Genomic DNA, 22,500 nt, shown 5'->3' on the forward strand with positions numbered 1-22,500 from the left:
CTGCAAAACGATTTCTGTGACGTAAAATTCTTAGCCAATCAGAATTAGGCTCATAAATCTCCAGAACCAACACGCAGGGAACACGCAAAGTACTTGCGCGTTGTCCACGTAAACACAAGTCAGATTAATGGCGGGCAATCTGGAGGATATTAAAAAGATTGTGAGATTTTCGGTATTTAAAAGTTAAGTAGCCACCAGGAGGATGCGATCAAGTATGTTGCGGCCTAGAAGAAACGCGATGTTTTCGTCAATTTACCTACACGATTTGGAAAGCCCTTGCTTGTTGTGCTTTGGACCGTGCGGTGCTCTTCTGGGAAAAATAGACAATGCCTTCAAGTTAGCGCCTTGAGTTTCCGCTTTAGGAAGCGGTGTTTATGTAAATATTTAATGAAAAGGCTTCTTTAACGACGTTTTGTGGTCTAGGTGGTGCAAAAACAAGCGCTAGGATCGGTGAAGGGCTAAGAATCCCCAACACATCCGGCTTATGCATACTCCGGGTCTTAAACGGCTCTCGGGCCGATTTTACTGGTTGCTCTCCTGTATAGTTTTTATACTACGTCGAAACATTCGAGCAAGCGTCAAAAAAACTCAGACCTTTCTTCGCTTCCAGAGCGCCGCTTTAATCTTTAGCCGATCTCTTAACTCGAAGAGTAATGTCACCGTCAAACTGTCTTTTAATTTAGTCCTCAAGCTCGTCCTCTTTTCGTACAGCTTTCTTGTATCGTAGCGGTCGATAATAGCATTTCGTGCGGCAGTTAGCTCACATAAATCGGCTCGAAGTATCAAAGAGGAGTTTTCTAAAACACTCTTACCAAACACATTTATCTTCTCCTTTGCAACCAAACAATTTGACCGTCAAAGAAAGCAACATTTCGCCACCGCAGGTAATCTTAATTCTTTATAGCGTTTCAATCATAGATGTTCGTTTCGAACATTCGCTAGTGACAACGATAACACGAATTGCGCGGAGATCACCCGACTCTCTGTTCTCTCATGTAACGTGATTGGCCAAAAAAAAAAACAAAAGCAGTTACGTCACAGAAATCGTTTTGCAGCTCGGTTTCGCAGACGTTATTTTTCGAGGGAGAGAAACGATCGCCGGAAATACGTCTGCGTTCGCAGGCTACCAGCGAGTAAGAGTTTCAGAAAATAAAACTCCCAGCCAGCCATCGTGTGAGACGGCTTTTAACCAGCCAGCGTATTTTAAAATGCGAAATGACACATATTGCCAGCCAGCGCATAACTTTTGCCAGCGAGTGGTGGCGTACGTTATGAGCCAGCCAGCAAGGTTTCAACATCAATAGTAATAAATAATTACATAATAAATGAAAATTAATAGTAATAAATATTAATAATATTAATTATAATAGCATCAATAATAATATAATATTAATAATAATAATAATAATCAGCTGTACTTACAGTTTCTCGAAATAGAGGTCCTCGCTAAAATGTAAACTTAGGAAGTAGTTGCAGGGCGATCAAGATGACACGTAAACAAATAACAACGCAATGAACACAGAGCTAGTCAAAATGTTAGTACAGTTTCTTTTTCCAATGGTGTTGCACTATAACAACTTTTCACACTCAATTAGTTGCATGTTTCGCTCGCTCTACTATCCCTGGAAAATGAGGAGCTATTCAACAGTGCGAAGATAGATATATTTTTTTTATAGTACGGTTACCACGAGAAAAACAAACTCTACAAACTAGAGATTTTTTTATCTAGCCAGAACCCGCGTTGCAACATAATTTCCCAGCAAGCGTGGTGTTCATAAAGACTTTCCAGCAAGTTAAGTAGCGAATGTTCAATTTCCCAGCCAGCGCAATTCTGCCCTGTAGAGCGGGTATTTTGCAGAGCGGCTCCGTTGGGTACTCCTGATTCGGGAACATTTTGTGAAAAAATATTTATAACAGGTCACACGCTCAACTTGATCGCCCGAACTTGCCCTATTATGCATAACATCCTCTTGGCCGTTTGACATTCCATTGAAAAATACATTCAGATAGTAACAAACTTCATATTTATTAACCATTTCTTCTGCTTTTGTGCTTGTCAGCATTGTGATTTGCGATAATTCGCAAGTCTGTTTTTGTATCTCATGGATGTTCAGATTTTCAATTACATGGCCGCTCAACCTCGCGATTGTGTAAATAGTTCACCCTGAAGTCAAAATACATACGTTTCTCAGGAACCCGACAAAGAAGGCTTCCTGATCCGGCAGATGAAATGTAAATATTCAGTTACCGAATATTACAACACAATTAAAAAAACCAAAGACGTTGTTTTACTCTGAAAACGACGAACGATTAACATGCTTTCCCGTCTTCCCGTAGTTCATTCAGTTGACACAAGGTGATCACGTGCACCTTTATGGTTTCCTAGCATGTGAGCAATTTCTTCCTTTTGACAAAACATCATCAAAGTCAGAAACTGCAGAAATCTTCGTCTTTTTTACGATCGATTGTCATTAATCTTTCGATGAAAATTCGATTCAGAGCTATATTTGAAAACTATGATTTTTTTTCTTTATCTGAGAAGAAATGAGTGAATTTTACTCAGGAGCGTGTTTTGTTATCTTTAAACTGAATTTATTACCAAAGCTTAAAAAACTACATGACGTCAAAATGGGACAGGATATTACAAAATAATTAAAGGTGTTAACGTGTGACCCAAAGGGCCTCTGCTGGCGCGACATGTGGGTGACCCTCAAATGGTCTTAATGACCCCCCACTTGAAAAAATTAACTGGAACCCTGCAGTTCAATAGCCCTTTTCACGGTTAGTTTTTTCATTTGCATTACAATGTAATCTAACGTGGGTGCGAGGCAATTTCGGGTTAAAACTACAAAATAGCCCGAAATTGCCTCACACGCATGCTAGACTACATTGTAATGCAAATGAGAAAAACTAACCTTGAGAACGGCTATTGTGTAACGGTCATCACTTCTTTCCATCCCTCAAACTGACATTTCCCTTTTTATTCAACTTATACGACGTACAGTCTACTTTAGACTTCAAATCTACTTCAACGAAACAAAGATTTTAAACAAGCTGAGAAGATTCACAACAGGCGAGGAAAAGAGTTCAACTCGGATCGATAGCTTCACCTTGCAGTTTCCGATATCCACTAGACTAACGAGACAACCTTCCGGAAAATAGAATTTTTTAGAGTATTGAAATAGTAGTACCCAGCAAAACAATTGAAAATTAACCGTCTTCAACGGGATTTTTAGACCTAAATACTGTAGATCAGCGCGGCATAGCTTAGAAACGCTATTCCTTGTTGAACTAAAGCTGTAATTCTGCCTGTTTTCATTCTTTTTAGAGCGGTAAGCTTGTCAATTAACATGGGATATTGCGTCGTGTAATTGTAAGGAAATTTCCAATGTCAGTTTGACGGATGGCCGTTAGACGTACCACAGGCAACCCAGTGTACGCTTTTATGGAGCGTCTTGCTTCTTTTATTTTCCGTGTCGGTAAAAGTCTTGCCTGTCACTACCCTGGTAAGTGGTGTCTTTGTGCATAGAGCCTTCTGCGCGTATTTTCTTAGGATCGAGAGGGTAGTGGAAATGCGTATATTTCTCTGGTAGACACAGTAGAATCATTAACTTAGCTTGCAATGGCGTCGAAAGTCATGTAACGCGAATGGCGTTTTAGTGGATCCTTAAACAAAATATACTCTTATAGAGCTCAATAATGGAAAGTCAGTTGGATAAACTAGGCAGGCGGCGAAAAACAAACACCTGGAATCTCAAAAGCGACGAGTAATGGACTTCGACAACAATCTATCGCCCGTCGAGCCGAAATCAAAGTGGGCTGTATTTCTAAAATTGGAAAATTTCTGGTAACTTATGGGTTCAACAATGACAGAGAACGAATCGAACACTTTACGTGGATTTGCACAGTTTTCAGTAAAAACATAATTGGAAATGTGACAGCCAAGAATTATTTGAAAGAAAGCTTGTCGTCTATTTTGTGCTTCATTATTCAAGGAAGAGGTTCTTCATGGAAACGGTTTGATCCCGAAATTTAGCTTGTTGCAATATTGCGCATATTTGCCACGATTAAGTTTCTTCTCTTCACGCACGTAATGAAATAGAAGGTCATAGAAGGGGTTTTTGCTTGTAATAGCAAGTATGTAGTTTGCTTGAAAAAATTGTTCGCTGGAAATAGTGGCCTTTATGAATTCGTCATGTTTTATGATATGCGAGCTTAACTGGATAGTTTTTATGGCAATAGTAAAGCATTTTCTTGTTATTCAAGGAAAAGGTCCTCGAGGAAACCTACATGGTAATTAGACACGATTGAGTTTCTTGTCTTCACGCACGCAAGGAAATAGGAAGAGGTTTTCGCCTCTAAGAGCAAATATGTTGGTTGTTTCAATAAATTTTTCGCTGGAAAAGAATCTGTAGTATTTTCTGCCTTTCTGAATGATAATATCATGTTGAGTGTTGTGTATTGAATTTTCGAGCTTAAGGTTGAAATGTGATATGGGAGAATTTTTTTAGTATTGCTCTGTAAGCAGGAAGGGTTCACATGCCTGTTGGAAGCGTGCTTGAGTTTCAACAAAATCAGTGAAAAATTGTGACGCCGATGAATAATAAAGTAGCTGCTATTTCCAAAATGATGGAATTACCTGGTGATAAATAACGTCGTACGCGTCTTGGAGAGTAAATTTTGACTTTGCATAAACAAATGGTGAACCTCGAGAGTTGGGCGATTGTGATCTTTGTTTTGACTTCGCTCATTTTATTGTCAAACTTTATAACACTTAACAGAAAAAGAAACTCACAAAAACCCGGTATCTTGCCATCATTTGACACAGATGCTTCACTGTTTGGCTAGTAAACATGCCGGGGTAACTTAATCACGGCGCCCGCTGAATTCCGGCCATGTCACTTTCAATTTTGCGATTTATTTGAACGTAGCAAAACTCTCCCAAAATGTTTATCGCTGATCGTAACTTTTTATATTCTATATTCACGGTTCAAATTTAATGTTGTTTTCATGTCGTAAATATTTTATTCTCGATCGACCGTCCTGGAAACTTCCTTCTGCTCTTTCTAAAAACTGTGTATCAATAGTTATTTACTTTTTTTATCAATATTTGTTTTGCATAAAGCAAGCTAACAAAATCTGTACCTTGCTGAGTTCGCATTTGTTAGCGTTAATAGTATTTTCGGTCTGATGCTTCTGTTTTATGAGGGGTATATTGTTTTGGTCTCCCATCCAGATACTAACCCAGTAAAAACTTTAGTATTACCAAGCTGTCAGATGCTTAGAGGGCACGCTTAAAATTTTTGCTTGAAATTGGGAGGGGTTGAGGGGATGGGGTTTAACCCCCCAGATCCCCGGCTCCGCCGTCCCTGAATGTTTTTATAAAATCAAGGTTTCTTCTCCTAAACGACGAGAAAACTGAAGGAAAGGAAAAGATACGTCAGGCTATCATGCCACAAAGCTTATTTTTGTAGATATTTATTAAAAGAATTTATTGGATAAAAGGTGCAGTCTTGTCTAAAAAGTAGTAATCAAGGTAATTCCACCAAACCTCTCGCGGCTCGCTTCACAGCTTGCGCCCGAGAATCTCGCGCGAGACCCCAACGGAGAGCTTGCTCGCAGGCTAACTCGTTCGTTTACGCGATTCTTCACAACTCGTGAATAAAAATCGTACGCACTCACCAACCATGAAGTAATCTATATTTCTCCAGACCCATGGCACAGCTATGGGCACTAAAACAGCAGTCTCTTTTGCTAATATTTTCATGGCTAAGATTGAGACAGCAATTATCGATCAGCACAGTACAAAGCCGTTGGTATGGAAAAGATATATCGATGACGTGTTTTCCCTATGGGACACTAATAGAGAGGAAATTAACAAATTCATTGCCATGCAAATAACTACCATCCTACAATAAAATTCACGGCTGATTTTTTTCTTTTTTTTTTTTTTTAATAATAATTATTCCTTACAATTACAACACTTTTTTCACTTATTTTAAGCCTATTTTACAATAAAATACAATTAATTAAATACATCTATACAATCATACTTCTATTACAGTTATATTAAATGTATAAAATAGCAGATGGAGGAGCTTTTATGGCTATTAAATATTTTTTTTTAAGCTTATACTTATATTTAACTTTGTTGATGAAATTCGAAAGTAATAAAAATGGTGAGTCATTCTGGATTTTTTTTTATAAATATAATACCGCAGAAAGAGGAGGGTGTAGTTCAATTTTTTTATCAAGGTAATTGAACTTGGAAAAATACCAAAAAGAAGATGTTCAGTGTTTAGATTAAATTCAGAGTCATTCTCTGTATTAAACCATTGTAACACTTCTTGAGTAAAGAACTTTGTAAAGTGGCATTCTGAAAAAGTATGGTCTATAGAATCCAGATCCACGCAATATATACAATTACTATCTGGTTTGATATTAAACCTTAAGAGTTTCTTTTTGGTCACCACAATTCTATGAATGAATTTGAAATGAAATTCCCTGATTTTATTTATTTTCTACAAGTCTTTTGTACCAATTTGAATACATTTTTCCAGTTAGTTTTGTCCATGGGAACGGTTTGATTCCATCTCTTTGGACCAGTTTGTTTTTCTTTATACTTCTTATCAACGATTAACCAGTAGAAGTCTTTGGATTTGGCTAGCAGTAAATTAATAACTACATTTTCATCTAAGTGAAAGAACTCCGGGTCCTCATTGTTTATCATTTCAGTATTGAAATCCTTACTTTTCGCCTTGGTTAGGAGGTGACCTGGAATAGCAGAAGTAACTTGGTAAAAGTGAAGAAAGGTAGTTTTTTTCAGTGAATATTTTGACTGAAAAGCAGGAAATGATAGAAGATTTTCATTCTTATCTAAAAGATCTTTAACCGTTCTAATTCCTTTCTCGAACCACTCCTTCCAGGAAAAAGGTTTACCATCAATGCGTATTTCCTTATTATTAAATAGAATTGTATCCCGTCCATGATGGCTACCATGAAGAGCTTTCAATTCATGAAAGAACGATAAAATGTCCCTATAGAAAGAGGGTACATCTTCAAAGTCTTTTGCGTCGTAATTTCATGATAGGAGAAAATAGAGGCCCCCGTATTTCTTAAAAAAATAGTCTGGAACAAATTTCCAATTGGAATGGCCTTCCCGTATGAGTCTTGGTATCCATGCTAGTCTCAGCGCTTTCATCATTGTTTCAATATCCGTCATACGCAGCCCGCCCATTCTCATAATCCTGATATAGTCCTTCCCTTCTTATTTTGTCTCTTTTGTTTTTCCAGATGAATCTAAAGAGCCTACCTTTAACGTTACTTGTAATATCCTTTGGAATATTGAAGCTGAGTAAATAAAAGATGATACCCCAAGCGCCTTGATTATCATCACTTTCCCAAATAGTGTGAGATCTCTTGACTTCCATATATCCAAGTTTGTTTGCAATTTATTTATCTTAAGGTTGAAATTCATTTCATTATTACCTTTCTCGTCATAGGAGAAATAAATGCCCAGAATTCTGGTCGGACTACTGACCCATTTTAACTGTAAAGGTTTGTTTTTCTTGTCTGACCACTTCCCCATCCACATTGCTTTGGTTTTCTCTAAATTAAGCCTGAGACCTGAGATTTCGCCAAAATCCAATGCGATTTGTAATCCTTTTTCCACCGAAGAGAGGTCGAAACATAGCAGGTTGGTGTCGTCTGCAAATTGACTAATTTTAATTTCCCTTTCAAATATCGAAATTCCCTTGACAGCACTGGATTGACGAATTTTCATGGACATAAGTTCTGCGGCTAGTATGAACAAGTAGGGAGAAAGTGGGCATCCTTGTCTTACTCCGGTAGAAGGTTTTATCCAGTTGGTGGCATAGCCATTATTTAGTTCACTGCTGATATTTCTGATAAAGAAATCATCTGCCTTGATACATGCATCTACAAAGGAGCACGTTTTGAAAAGGAATCTATCCTTGACACGCGTACTTATTTCAAGCCTACTGAGACATTCCAGTACACGCATTTTAAATCCTGTCACCCACCCGGAGTCAAAAAAGGCTTCGTGAAAGGTGAAGGCCTGAGACTAGTAAGAACTAACTCTTCACAGGTGACTTTCGTAGAAAACATAAGAATATTCAAACTACGCCTTCGAGCGAGAGGCTACCCAAACAACCTTATAGATAAAACACTCTCGGAAGTCAAATTCTCTGACAGAAAGAAAGAAAGCTCTCCAAGAAAAACACAAGAGTGCGCAAAGAAATATTGCCCTTTGTAACGCAATACAACCCATCTGTGCCTAACCTAAAACACATTCTAATGGAGAAATGGCATCTTATAGAATTACAACCTAAACTTAAAGAAATGTTCAAAGAACCTCGGATCATTTCTTATAAAAGAGGCAGTTCATTAAGAGATATACTGGTTAAAGCCAAACTGTAGTCAATCCCTTTAACGCTACATGTAGAGAAGCAATTACATTCATGCGACACGTTGGCGGGATCTGTGAATGGCCTGTCACTATTTAATTACCAAGCGATGGCTTGCCCCTTTTGAATCTGCATTTCCGCGAAGAACAAGCAGGATAATATTTAAGAGAACAGCTTTGATGGAATTACCTTGATTACTACTTTTTAGACAAGACTGTACCTTTTATCCAATAAATTCTTTTAATAAATATCTACAAAAATAAGCTTTGTGGCATGATAGCCTGACGTATCTTTTCCTTTCCTTCAGTTTTCTCGTCGTTTAGGAGAAGAAACCTTGATTTTATAAAAACATTCAGGGACAGCGGAGCCGGGGATCTGGGGGGGTTAAACCCCATCCCCTCAACCCCTCCCAATTTCAAGCAAAAATTAAAATGAAACGAGATGCTTCCGTGAAGCATACACTGGGTTGCCTGTAGTACGTGTTACAGAAAATCAAAAGGCACTGAATTGTGTGGTATTGAACTACAGCACTCCAGTTTATGAAGAATAACAAATAAAAGAGAAGCGAGAAACATTGGCTTCTGGGCTGACATGTTGATAATTTTCAAGTTTCCTCACACCTTCTTTTCACCACAAGTTTAAGCGTGCCCTCTAAGCATCTGACAGCTTTGTAATACTAAAGTTTTCACTGAAGTTAATCCCTAGGGGTCCGGCGGGGTTAGTATCTGGATGGGAGACCAAAACAATATACCCCTCATAAAACAGAAGCATCGGACCGAAAATACTATTAACGCTAACAAATGCGAACTCAGCAAGGTACAGATTTTGTTAGCTTGCTTTATGCAAAACAAATATTGATAAAAAAGTAAATAACTATTGATACACAGTTTTTAGAAAGAGCAGAAAGAAGTTTCCGGGACGGTCGATCGAGAATAAAATATTTACGACATGAAAACAACATTAATTTTGAACCGTGAATATAGAATATAAAAAGTTACGATCAGCGATAAACATTTTGGGAGATTTTTGCTACGTTCAAATAAATTGCAAAATTGAAAGTGACATGGCCGGAATTCAGCGGGCGCCGTGATTAAGTTACCCCGGCATGTTTACTAGCCAAACAGTGAAGCATCTGTGTCAAATGATGGCAAGATACCGGGTTTTTGTGAGTTTCTTTTTCTGTCAAGTGTTATAAAGTTTGACAATAAAATGAGCGAAGTCAAAACAAAGATCACAATGGCCCAACTCTCGAGGTTCACCATTTGTTTATGCAAAGTCAAAATTTACTCTCCAAGACGCGTACGACGTTATATATCACCAGGTAATTCCATCATTTTAGAAATAGCAGCTACTTTTTTATTCATCGGCGTCACAATTTTTCACTGATTTTGTTGAAACTCAAGCACGCTTCCAACAGGCCTGTGAACCCTTCCTGCTTACAGAGCAATACTAAAAAATTCTCCCATATCACATTTCAACCTTAAGCTCGAAAATTCAATACACAACACTCAACATGATATTATCATTCACAAAGGCAGAAAATACCACAGAATCCTTTTCCAGCGAAAAATTTATTGAAACAAACAACATATTTGCTCTTAGAGGCGAAAACCTCTTCCTATTTCATTGCGTGCGTGAAGACAAGAAACTCAATCGTGTCTAATTACCATGTACTTCAGGTTTCCTGGAGGACCTTTTCCTTGAATAACAAGAAAATGCTTTACTATTGCCATAAAAACTATCCAGTTAAGCTCGCATATCATAAAACATGACGAATTCATAAAGGCCACTATTTCCAGCGAACAATTTTTTGAAGCAAACAACATACTTGCTATTAGAGGCAAACACCCCTTCTATGACCTTCTATTTCATTACGTGCGTGAAGAGAAGAAACTCAATCGTGGCAAATATGCGCAATATTGCAACAAGCTAAATTTCAGGATCAAACCGTTTCCATGAAGAACCTCTTCCTTGAATAATGAAGCACAAAATAGACGACAAGCTTTCTTTCAAATAATTCTTGGCTGTCACATTTCCAATTATGTTTTTTACTGAAAACTGTGCAGATCCACGTAAGGTGTTCGATTCGTTCTCTGTCATTGTTGAACCCATAAGTTACCAGAGAATTTTCCAATTTTAGAAATACAGCCCACTTTGATTTCGGCTCGACGGGCGATAGATTGTTGTCGAAGTCCATTACTCGTTGCTTTTGAGATTCCAGGTGTTTGTTTTTCGCTGCCTGCCTAGTTTATCCAACTGACTTTCCATTATTGAGCTCTATAAGAGTATATTTTGTTTAAGGATCCACTAAAACGCCATTCGCGTTACATGACTTTCGACGCCATTGCAAGCTAAGTTAATGATTCTACTGTGTCCACTAGAGAAATATACGCATTTCCACTACCCTGTCGATCCTAAGAAAATACGCGCAGAAGGCTCTATGCACAAAGACACCACTTACCAGGGTAGTGACAGGCAAGACTTTTACCGACACGAAAAATAAAAGAAGCAAGACGCTCCATAAAAGCGTACACTGGGTTGCCTGTGGTACGTCTAACGGCCATCCGTCAAACTGACATTGGAAATTTCCTTACAATTACACGACGCAATATCCCATGTTAATTGACAAGCTTACCGCTCTAAAAAGAATGAAAACAGACAGAATTACAGCTTTAGTTCAACAAGAAATAGCGTTTCTAAGCTATGCCGCGCTGATCTACAGTATTTAGGTCTAAAAATCCCGTTGAAGACGGTTAACTTTCAATTGTTTTGCTGGGTACTACTATTTCAATACTCTAAAAAATTCTATTTTCCGGAAGGTTGTCTCGTGTCTAGTGGATTTCGGAAACTGCAAGGTGAAGCTATCGATCCGAGTTCAACTCTTTGCCTCGCCTATTGTGAATCTTCTCAGCTTGTTTAAAATCTTTGTTTCGTTGAAGTAGATTTGAAGTCTAAAGTAGACTGTACGTCGTATAAGTTGAATAAAAAGGGAAATGTCAGTTTGAGGGATGGAAAGAAGTGATGACCGTTACACAATAGCCCTTCTCACGATTAGTTTTTCTCATTTGCATTACAATGTAGTCTAGCATGCATGCGAGGCAATTTCGGGCTATTTTGTAGTTTTAACCCGAAATTGCCTCGCACCCACGTTAGATTACATTGTAATGCAAATGAAAAAACTAACCGTGAAAAGGGCTATTGAACTGCAGGGTTCCAGTTAATTTTTTCAAGTGGGGGGTCATTAAGACCATTTGAGGGTCACCCACATGTCGCGCCAGCAGAGGCCCTTTGGGTCACACGTTAACACCTTTAATTATTTTGTAATATCCTGTCCCACTTTGACGTCATTTAGTTTTTTAAGCTTTGGTATTAAATTCAGTTTAAAGATAACAAAACACGCTCCTGAGTAAAATTCACTCATTTCTTCTCAGATAAAGAAAAAAAACCATAGTTTTCAAATATAGCTCTGAATCGAATTTTCATCGAAAGATTAATGACAATCGATCGTAAAAAAGACGAAGATTTCTGCAGTTTCTGACTTTGATGATGTTTTATCAAAAGGAAGAAATTGCTCACATGCTAGGAAACCATAAAGGTGTACGTGATCACCTTGTGTCAACTGAATGAACTACGGGAAGACGGGAAACCATGTTAATCGTTCGTCGTTTTCAGAGTAAAACAACGTCTTTGGTTTTTTTAATTGTGTTGTAATATTCGGTAACTGAATATTAACATTTCATCTGCCGGATCAGGAAGCCTTCTTTGTCGGGTTCCTGAGAAACGTATCTATTTTGACTTCAGGGTGAACTATTTACACAATCGCGAGGTTGAGCGGCCATGTAATTGAAAATCTGAACATCCATGAGATACGAAAACAGACTTGCGAATTATCGCAAATCACAATGCTGACAAGCACAAAAGCAGAAGAAATGGTTAATAAATATGAAGTTTGTACTATCTGAATGTATTTTTCAATGGGATGTCAAACGGCCAAGAGGATGTTATGCATAATAGGGCAAGTTCGGGCGATCAAGTTGAGCGTGTGACCTGTTATAAATATTTTTTCACAAAATGTTCCCGAATCAGGAGTACCCAACGGAGCCGCTCTGCAAAATACCCGCTCTACAGGGCAGAATTGCGCTGGCTGGGAAATTGAACATTCGCTACTTAACTTGCTGGAAAGTCTTTATGAACACCACGCTTGCTGGGAAATTATGTTGCAACGCGGGTTCTGGCTAGATAAAAAAATCTCTAGTTTGTAGAGTTTGTTTTTCTCGTGGTAACCGTACTATAAAAAAATATATCTATCTTCGCACTGTTGAATAGCTCCTCATTTTCCAGGGATAGTAGAGCGAGCGAAACATGCAACTAATTGAGTGTGAAAAGTTGTTATAGTGCAACACCATTGGAAAAAGAAACTGTACTAACATTTCGACTAGCTCTGTGTTCATTGCGTTGTTATTTGTTTACGTGTCATCTTGATCGCCCTGCAACTACTTCCTAAGTTTACATTTTAGCGAGGACCTCTATTTCGAGAAACTGTAAGTACAGCTGATTATTATTATTATTATTATTATTATTATTATTATTAATATTATATTATTATTGGTGCTATTTTAATTAACATTATTAATATTTATTACTATTAATTTTCATTATTATGTAATTATTTATTTCTATTGATGTTGAAACCTTGCTGGCTGGCTCATAACGTACGCCACCGCTCGCTGGCAAAAGTTATGCGCTGGCTGGCAATATGTGTCATTTCGCATTTTAAAATATGCTGGCTGGTTAAAAGCCGTCTCACACGATGGCTGGCTGGGAGTTTTATTTCCTGAAACTCTTACTCGCTGATAGCCTGCGAACGCAGACGTATTTCCGGCGGTCGTTTCTCTCCCTCGAAAAATAACGTCTGCGAAACCGAGCTGCAAAACGATTTCTGTGACGTAACTGCTTTTGTTTTTTTTTTTGGCCAATCACGTTACATGAGAGAACAGAGAGTCGGGTGATCTCCGCGCAATTCGAGTTATCGTTGTCACTAGCGAATCTTCGAAACGAACAGCTATGATTGAAACGCTATAAAGAATTAAGATTACCTGCGGTGGCGAAATGTTGCTTTCTTTGACGGTCAAATTGTTTGGTTGCAAAGGAGAAGATAAATGTGTTTGGTAAGAGTGTTTTAGAAAACTCCTCTTTGATACTTCGAGCCGATTTATGTGAGCTAACTGCCGCACGAAATGCTATTATCGACCGCTACGATACAAGAAAGCTGTACGAAAAGAGGACGAGCTTGAGGACTAAATTAAAAGACAGTTTGACGGTGACATTACTCTTCGAGTTAAGAGATCGGCTTAAGATTACAGCGGCGCCCTGGAAGCGAAGAAAGGTCTGAGTTTTGTTGACGCTTGCTGGAATGTTTCGACGAAGTATAAAAACTATACAGGAAAGCAACCAGTAAAATCGGCCCGAGAGCCGTTTAAGCCCCGGAGTATGCATAAGCCGGATTGTGTTGGGGATTCTTAGCCCTTCACCGATCCTAGCGCTTGTTTTTGCACCACCTAGACCACAAAACGTCGTTAAAGAATCCTTTAGAAGTTTCATGAAATATTTACATAAACACCGCTTCCTAAAGAGGAAACTCAAGGCGCTAACTTGAAGGCATTGTCTATTTTTCCCAGAAGAGCACCGCGCACGGTCCAAAGCACAACAAGCAAGGACTTTCCAAATCGTGTAGGTAAATTGACGAAAACATCGCGTTTCTTTTAGGCCGCAACATACTTGATCGCATCCTCCTGGTGGCTACTTAACTTTTAAATACCGAAAATCTCACAATCTTTTTAATATCCTCCAGATTGCCCGCCATTAATCTGACTTCTGTTTACGTGGATAACGCGCAAGTACTTTGCGTGTTCCCTGCGTGTTGGTTCTGGAGATTTATGAGCCTAATTCTGATTGGCTAAGAATGTTACGTCACAGAAATCGTTTTGCAGCTCGGTTTCGCAGCTATTTTTCGGGGGAGAGAAACGACCGCCGGAAATACGTCTGCGTTCGCAGGCTAACTCGCTGGCAGTGAAGAGCGGGTAATTTTTTCCCAGGAACGTTAAATATTAACGAAAATTGACGTAAAAATATTCTAATAGTTGCTGCAACATTATATGAACAATTTTGTCAAAAATGGTCGTTGGGTACTCCTGCCGAATCGTCGTCTCACCACAGAAGACAAGAGCATCATTCTAAAAGCTTATTCTACGCAAAAAGTAGGTTCTGGAGGTAATTTTGAGATTGGAAATCAAGTTTACGGCAGACAAGAATAACATGGTTACGTATATTTATATTTATATTTAATTAAGTTAACACAACAGAAAGACGCTTACCTTATTTTGACACGAAAATGCTTTACTATTGCCATAAAAACTATCCAGTTAAGCTCGCATATTACACAACATGATGAATTCATAAGGTCCACCTTTTCCAGCGAACAATTTTTTGAAACAAACAACATATTTGCTATTAGAGGCAAAAAACCCTTCGTATTTCATTACGTGCGTGAAGACAAGAAACTCAATCGTGTCAAATATGCGCAATATTACAACAAACTAAAATTTCAGGATCAAACCGTTTCCATGAAGAACCTTTTCCTTGAATAATGAAGCACAAAATAGACGACAAGCTATCTTTCAAATAATTCTTTGTTGTCACATTTCCAATTATTTTTTTTACCTGAAGACTGTGCAGAGTTGATCACAGATCCACTTAAGGTGTTCGATTCGTTCTCTGTCTTTGTTGAACCCATAAGTTACCAGAGAATTTTCCATTTGGTTTCAGTGTTCTACATAACAGCACACTTGGTAAAATTAGAAATGCAGCTCAGTTTGATTTTGGCTCGACGGGCGACAGATTGTTGTCGAAGTCCTTTTAAGATTCCACCGCCTGTCTTGTTCAGTATCCAATTGACTTGCCATTATTGAGCTTCATAAAGGTATATTTTGTTCAAAGATCCACTAAAACGCCATTCGCGTTACATGACTTTCGACGGCATTGCCGGTTAAGTTTATCATTCTACTGTGTCCACCAGAGAATTCTACGCATTTCCACTACCCACCCTATCCTAAGAAAATACGAGCAGAAAGCTCTATGCCCAAAGATACCACTTAGCAGGGGAGTGACAGGCAAAACTTTTACCGACGCAGAAAAAAAAAAGAATACCGAACAAATGCCACCCACTTTTCGACTGGGATTGTCATACAGCAACCCAGTAATAATAATTTTTTTTTGCGATATCTCGTCGAGAATTCTGAAAGTAGCAATTCCGAGCTTTAAGATTTCAAAATTATGTGGCGGAGAATTCTCCCAGATCCTCCTACAAGTTAGCGTCTTCGGCGCTTGCTTGTTCGCCTCTCCGATACAATATACGCTCCGCCGTCTCGCAGGTAGAAGAGTTCTCGTATTTCAGTGCTTTATTGGCTCTGGAATTCTCTACTAATACAACTTGAGCTTAGTGCCTCTCATGAAAAGCTTACTTGTCTACATTTATAACATATTTGTTAATGGAGGAAAAATGTCCGTTCCAAGTTCTCAAACATAATCGTAAAAAGACTAAGAAAGTGTTTCTAGTAGCTAGTTAACATATGACATATAATACACTGGGATATTTTTCAAATGGAGTAACTCAGCATATATTTTTTTGTCAAGTTTGTATTATTTATTCACTTATATCATTATTTATTTATAGTACTCTTCGGCAGAACGACACATCAAACTTTTTCCTATTTTTATGATTGACATTTTTTGAGACAAAGAGCCTTTTGTTCTCTGGGTTCATCTGTTTGGAAACACGAAATTTCAATCGCTTGTGGGTGACAAAAGTTTTGCTTTTAACGGTATCCCTCCGCCGACGGTAAAAGCAGACAGACCAACACTCGGTGGGTGGCCTATTCGGGTAAAAAATAAACTGACCGTCTAGTCAATGTCAAAATGACATGAACGTGATCAAAACGTCATATGCACGAGATCATGTCTTTTGGGGTCTGATTTTTAACCGTTTCTGAAAATGTTAAGAAGTGAACTACTGTAGCCTTATTAGGAAAATAACACAAACAGCGGTGATAAACATTGTATTCCAACGCATTTTTATAAAACTTGACGTTTCGTATGCTAGTCACGATTCGTATGACTATGCTAGTCAACACACATTTTCAAAAGTGACCGTTACAATTTTTAAAAAAAATTGTAACGGTCACTTTTGAAAATGTGTGTTGACTAGCATACGAAACGTCAAGTTTTATAAAAATGCGTTGGAATACAATGTTTATCATCGCTGTTTGTGTTATTTTCCTAATGAAGCTACGATGGCCTAAGAACAAGAGTTTATACGATACTGTAGCCTTGCTCCCGAACAAGAGGCCTGGCCCGAGTCACGGAAAGCGGTTACTCATTCCGGAAAACCATCTTAGTTATCTCGAAAACGAATTTAAGTAAAGTTGAAGTTGACTTCTATTATTAGAACCATTCAACCTATGTTGCAAGGAACATGAATACCGGCATACAAAACCGTTGTCGCCAAGTAGTACGAAGCTTAATTCGCACCTTTTGGCGTTTGTTTTTACATTCGGCAAAAAATGAAAACAATCAAACTAGATGAAAAGAGAATTTTGACTAAAACTGCAGTGCAGTGGTTTTCGGCCTAACTAGACCTAATTCCCTTTCATTTTTAGTTTTCAATTTGCCTGCCCAGCGCGATTTTAAGAGGGTTTTTGTTCATTTGCATGCACCTCGAAACTCATTTTCAGTTATACTGTATTTATACTTAAAGTTTATTTTGATTTTGACTAAATATTGGCTAAAATTGATTAGCATTATATGTAATACCTATTTCGTATCAATTATTATCAATTAGGACCTTAGTATATTGGTCTTTAAAAGACCCGGAAATTCTTACTTCCCAGTGATGAACTTTGTATTACTATATCACTTAAAAGTCATAAAGTTCACTTCGCCTATATTGGAAGAAAAATTGAAACCAGCAAATAGAAATACATTAATCGAGCCAATTGGATGATATTTGAAGCATTTAACTAACTTCCAGTTTCGCTTTCAAACGTACAGGAGAAACCACATTCAAATATTACGACCCAAATTTTCGACTTCACGCACTTGTGTTGGGTACCGACGTTATTACGTGAAGTTCACTATCAAAAGGATTCCCCTAGAGGCACTGCGTGCCGTGGAACAATTTTCCTATATGAAAATCCCGCCAAAGCTGAAATTCATCCAATCAGATCGCTACGATAAGCAGTGCGAATACAAACGGTCAAAAAGCCTGTTGGTGAATGTGAGCCTTTAACTTCAAGCCGCGATATTTCTTTCTGAAGGTGAAGGTGTTGCGCGCGGTGATTACCAGCGGGTTTTGAGCTCACGCATGAGTATGATTCGTAGAACGGAATTGAAAACAAGACGCCTGTTGGTGTTTACGTAGGATGCTGTTGTCTGTGTAAAATGTGAAGGTTGGTTCCAAATGTCACTATCCCTGAAACCGACTGAGAGTCAGAAGGGGCGTGGTAAAAGCGCTAAGAAAGGTTAAGTGTGATGAAAATTAACAATCTTATCCGTGTGCTCACGGGAAAGAATGAGGATGCGGCATTTTGAAGACCAAACGGGCATGAATTGGGTCATAATATCCTAGCCGTAGCAGGAAAAGTGCATTGTGCGCCTCATACCAAACCCCATGCCATGGTAAGGAGCTCCAATACAAAAAAGAGGGGATTTGGCAAATTAAAATAAAGAAGTCCTTCGAGCCGGATTTGAACCAGCGTCCTAGGGATATCAGTGGATCCTCTACAGTCCCCCGCTCTGTCAACTGAGCTATCGAAGGATGTGATGTTTTAGGTTGGGCAAAGAGTTGGAATTTTTACTGCGCGATTGAGAACGGAAAAGAACGAGGATGAGGCATTATGAAGACCAAACGGGCATGAATTGGGTCATAATATGAGGCAATCAGCCAAAGTATAGGAGCCAGACGTATAGCAGGAAAAAGCCATGGTGCATTTCAATACTAAACCCCACGAAACAGAATAAGGAACTTGCGTATACGCGTACACCAGGAAAGTGGGGATTTAGCAGAATAAAAAAAGAAGTCCTTGGAGCCGGGTTTGAACCAGCGACCTAGGGATATCAGTGGATCCTCTACAGTCCCCCGCTCTGCACACTGAGCGATCGAAGGATATAATATGGCAAATCTAACTCATACATCCAACTAGGAGAAATATTGTCGTACCACCCTTGGGAGTCGGTGCTTTCATGTGCGTGCATATTTGAATGAAATTGTTTTCGAAGAATATTAGGTGCGGTTACACTAGACCTGTTGCCCATGGGGAACCTTGGGGTTACGGCTTGGGTTGGGTTTACCCTGGGTTATGATCGACTCCCCATTTGCGGTTACACACTTGTAAATTACCCAAGGGGAAGGTAAGAGTTGGCCTGTTTTCATGGGAAACGTACCTTTAAGATAAGACAAGATGAGATTTATTAGTTTTTCCACTAAATGGTTTTTGAAAAACTAATTACAATACAAAATACATTAAAATTAAGGATCTAAAAGAAAAAGTAAACATCGAAGATCTACATCTGAACGACAAACTTTTCTTTGTCTTATTTTCGGTAATTGTCTCGATCGGCGCTTCTCTTAAACTGTCCACCTCAATTAAGTTCAGCGATTCATCGCTTCATTTTAAGAAGGCAACAAAGACGTCGACTTCAGTTACGCTTTCTCTAGTCCTTGCAACTCTCCAATTTATAATTTAGACGTCGACTTGCTGCTGGCCAGAAAAGGCGTGCTTGGGTATTTCCACGTCCGCAGTTGTTTACACAGTTCATCACAGCATATATTTTCCTCGCGTTCGGCAATCTTGTGATTGGTTGAGCCGCTTTGGGGTTTTGTTAACCATAAGACTTACATCTGGAACTGTCTTTTGTTCTTTTTGACGTATCCATGGAAATTTCCCACAGGAAATTTTCCTTTGGGCAGATCGGTTACACATAAAAAATTGCTTCCCCGTGGGAAATAGCCACTTACCCAAGGGCAAAATGGCTAGTGTAACCGCAGCTATTATGTGATCTGAGATAGAGGATCATATAGAAAAGATCCTTTGTTCCTGCCTCCTGTCATGGCTGCCATCACGTGACGGTGTGGGAAACTCACTTACCAATGCTTCCCCCCCCCCCCCCCACCGTGATCGAAACTTGGCTATGCCCTCTCTTACCATATGTCCAATGAACTAATTCTCACAACGAAATTAGTTGACATGACAACTCATTTTCTCGGGCAACATATATTTTCATTTTAACCTATTTATACATCACTTTTATAAAAGGGCATTATTGACGTATCCTTGATCACCTCGCTTTGAACCAAACCAAGAACGCTTTCCTTGGCTGTGTAGCTAAACCGCTCCACTAGAGTTTTTTGACTTTTGTCCATCCTGGATTTACCCCCTCTTCTTCATACCGATACTGGTGTAAATTATCTGAACACCCCGTATTCCCAGGGAACAAATCTATCCCCATTCCTCCGCCAATCCCTATGGCCAGAATGTTTTGCAGTTCTTTCACATTTAAGTGGTTCATTTTGGGATTGACTTGAACGTTGTTTCCAATGACTGCAAATCCACCCGATGCGACACCATTTTGTCTATTGATGCAGCAGCCAGCCGTCCACATCGAATTAGGGATGGCGATTTTTACACCAGTGTCCGGGTTATGGATAGGGAAATAGTCCATGTCTCGTTTAAGTGCTCCACATTGTGTGATTTTAGCTTCAGAGATCCCAGTCAACAGGTAGAGGTCTCCATCGATATCGCGACACAGTTTTGCGAATTCTCTCACTTTCTTTTCGTCCTTAGCCCACGGTCCAGTGTTGAATGCGGCATATTGAGGCACAGCGTTGGTATATGTGAACGTGGACACAATGTTAATGCAACCGAAGGAGTAGGTCTCTGCCGGTACCAGGTGACCTTTATGGATGTTTTGCGCGTTGCCGTACTTGTGATACAAGTGGTCGCTTCCCTGTAATCCAATGTCTACAAGGACAAAAGAAATGGCTGTTAGAATTCGTTCCCATCAAGGTTTTCAGCTTGCCAGAGCGGTGTTCCGGTATCAAGTTTGGCCAAGTTCATTTAAAGCGCCCCTGTGACCAAGAAATCAATTCATAGTTTTCTTTGGATTTCAAAACTATGTTAACAAAACACTAAGTGACCCACGTTTTAAGCCTTGATTTCAAAAAGACACCTCTTTATTTTAACTGTAATTTTCCTATTTAATGGTCCGCCATTACTAACATTATGTTCTTGAGAGAGCTGGATCGAGGAGAAAATGACGTCAAAGGCTCACTAGTTTAAGAATGCAATACGTGTGTACGCCGCAGAATTAATATGCAGCACGGGGGTTTTGGGCTTTCAGACTTTTAAACTCACGCTTTGCATATATAATAAGCTACGTTCCCACCCTGAAATTTTAAGCTAGTGAGCCTCTGACGTCACTTTTCCCTGGATCCAACCCTCTGAGGTCTAATCGGTCAGTTTTGAACGTGAGTAATGGCGGACCGTGAAATCCAAAACTTACACTCAAAGTAAACGACCTTTGGATAAAAATCAAAGCTCAAATCTTTGCCAGCCAGGTGTTAAGCAAACACACTTTCAAAATCTGAATCTTGATCACAGGGGCACTTTAAAAAAACAGGAAGAATATCGTTGCTAAAATCAAATCACGATGAAAAATAAAGCAGACTCGTAGATCCCACTTCCCACCCCGCGGTTCAATGTTGGGCCATGGTTGGTTAGTGTTTTGTCTGTCATCCGGGCACGAATTCGTCACCAAAAACAATCGAGACTTCAAGGACAGACATATATCTCAATCAAACAACACAAAAGAGTGGGCATAGTTTGTCAGTTTACGTGAATCGTATCAAGATTTTAGTCACATTTGTGGGCCGTGAGATAGTAAAACAAAGCAAATTTATATAACCTGCATCCTGAAACCATTTCGATATCCTGGGGAAGGTTCCTATCTTCGACACTTCATCTTTTTTTAAACGATACCCTACGTAGACAGGGATCCCAATCTCTTCGTCGAACATCGTCGTATACAGTACTTTGGTGTCGTCAGTGATTTGCTGACAGATGTGTTTTATGTACTGAGAATAAAGGGGCCTAAAGCCTGTCGGCGGTTGGTGTCCTACGAAGTACTCTCCATAGCATTGATGTGTAGGGTTTACAATAGCCCTAGGACTTCCGCTCTCGGAATACTGATGGTCCGGTCCAGTGCTGTTGACACCTTGTCCGAGAGCATCATCCACTATTAAAGACATTAAATAAAATGATAGGCATTATATTAAACTTTGAAGAGATAAAAGTCATTCACTTTAAAATTGTCCCATCTGCTAACAGTGCTCTTAGCAACTCGCAATTTGTCTTCAGTTGTAGTTTCGTGCTTTACCGATGAAACTCTCTCTTTTCTCTTGTTTCCCGATAGTTTGATCTGACTTTATGCCGTTATCTGGCATAATGAATCTTGCAGTGTTACGAAAGCGTTCTTCTTCGTGCTAGGTTATATTTTAAGAGATTTTAACCAACATTAATTTTAAGAAACATTTTGATTTAGTCTTGCCTTACCCTCAACCTTGTTCTTGGACATTCCATGGGCACTTGAAGCCATTGACTTGGTGACAAAAAGGTGACACCAAATCAAAGCAACAAAGAAGACTTTCATCATTGACAAGTATGCGGATCCGCACAACAGAGTTCGTAGTTTGGCTATATTGCGACTGTACTTCAGACTGCAAACACGACGGCCTCAACTGAAATGGTACGAACGCTTGAAGGATCTTTCTATTTAAAGCATTGTTCTTTTGTTTAGCTGCCCCAGAAAAAGCTAGTCGGGGTAATGGTGGTCATCTTTTTTGCCGACAGAATCAGCAGGTGAACGCATCAACTCAAGGACCTAAGTGTTGAAATATTTAAACTACTGTGAAGAGCCTTTCAGTCAGTGTGGCACGTGGCTCAGTTTTTGATGATGGTATGGT

The 22,500-nt window shown here is 39.1% G+C and overlaps 1 non-coding gene and 1 pseudogene across 1 annotated transcript; both read right to left on the bottom strand.

Moving 5' to 3' along the window:
- Positions 1-18,211: 18,211 nt before the first annotated feature.
- On the bottom strand, positions 18,212-18,297 carry Trnay-gua (transfer RNA tyrosine (anticodon GUA)). Its single transcript is given in 2 exon segments — positions 18,212-18,247; positions 18,261-18,297. It is a non-coding gene; the product is annotated as a tRNA-Tyr (tRNA).
- A 3,278-nt stretch (positions 18,298-21,575) lies between these two features.
- Positions 21,576-22,500, bottom strand: part of LOC138008015 (uncharacterized) — a 14,983-nt pseudogene continuing 14,058 nt past the window's right edge.

This window comes from Montipora foliosa, chromosome 6 (genome assembly GCF_036669935.1).
Source record: "Montipora foliosa isolate CH-2021 chromosome 6, ASM3666993v2, whole genome shotgun sequence".
In the NCBI taxonomy this organism is placed as follows: Eukaryota; Metazoa; Cnidaria; class Anthozoa; order Scleractinia; family Acroporidae; genus Montipora; species Montipora foliosa.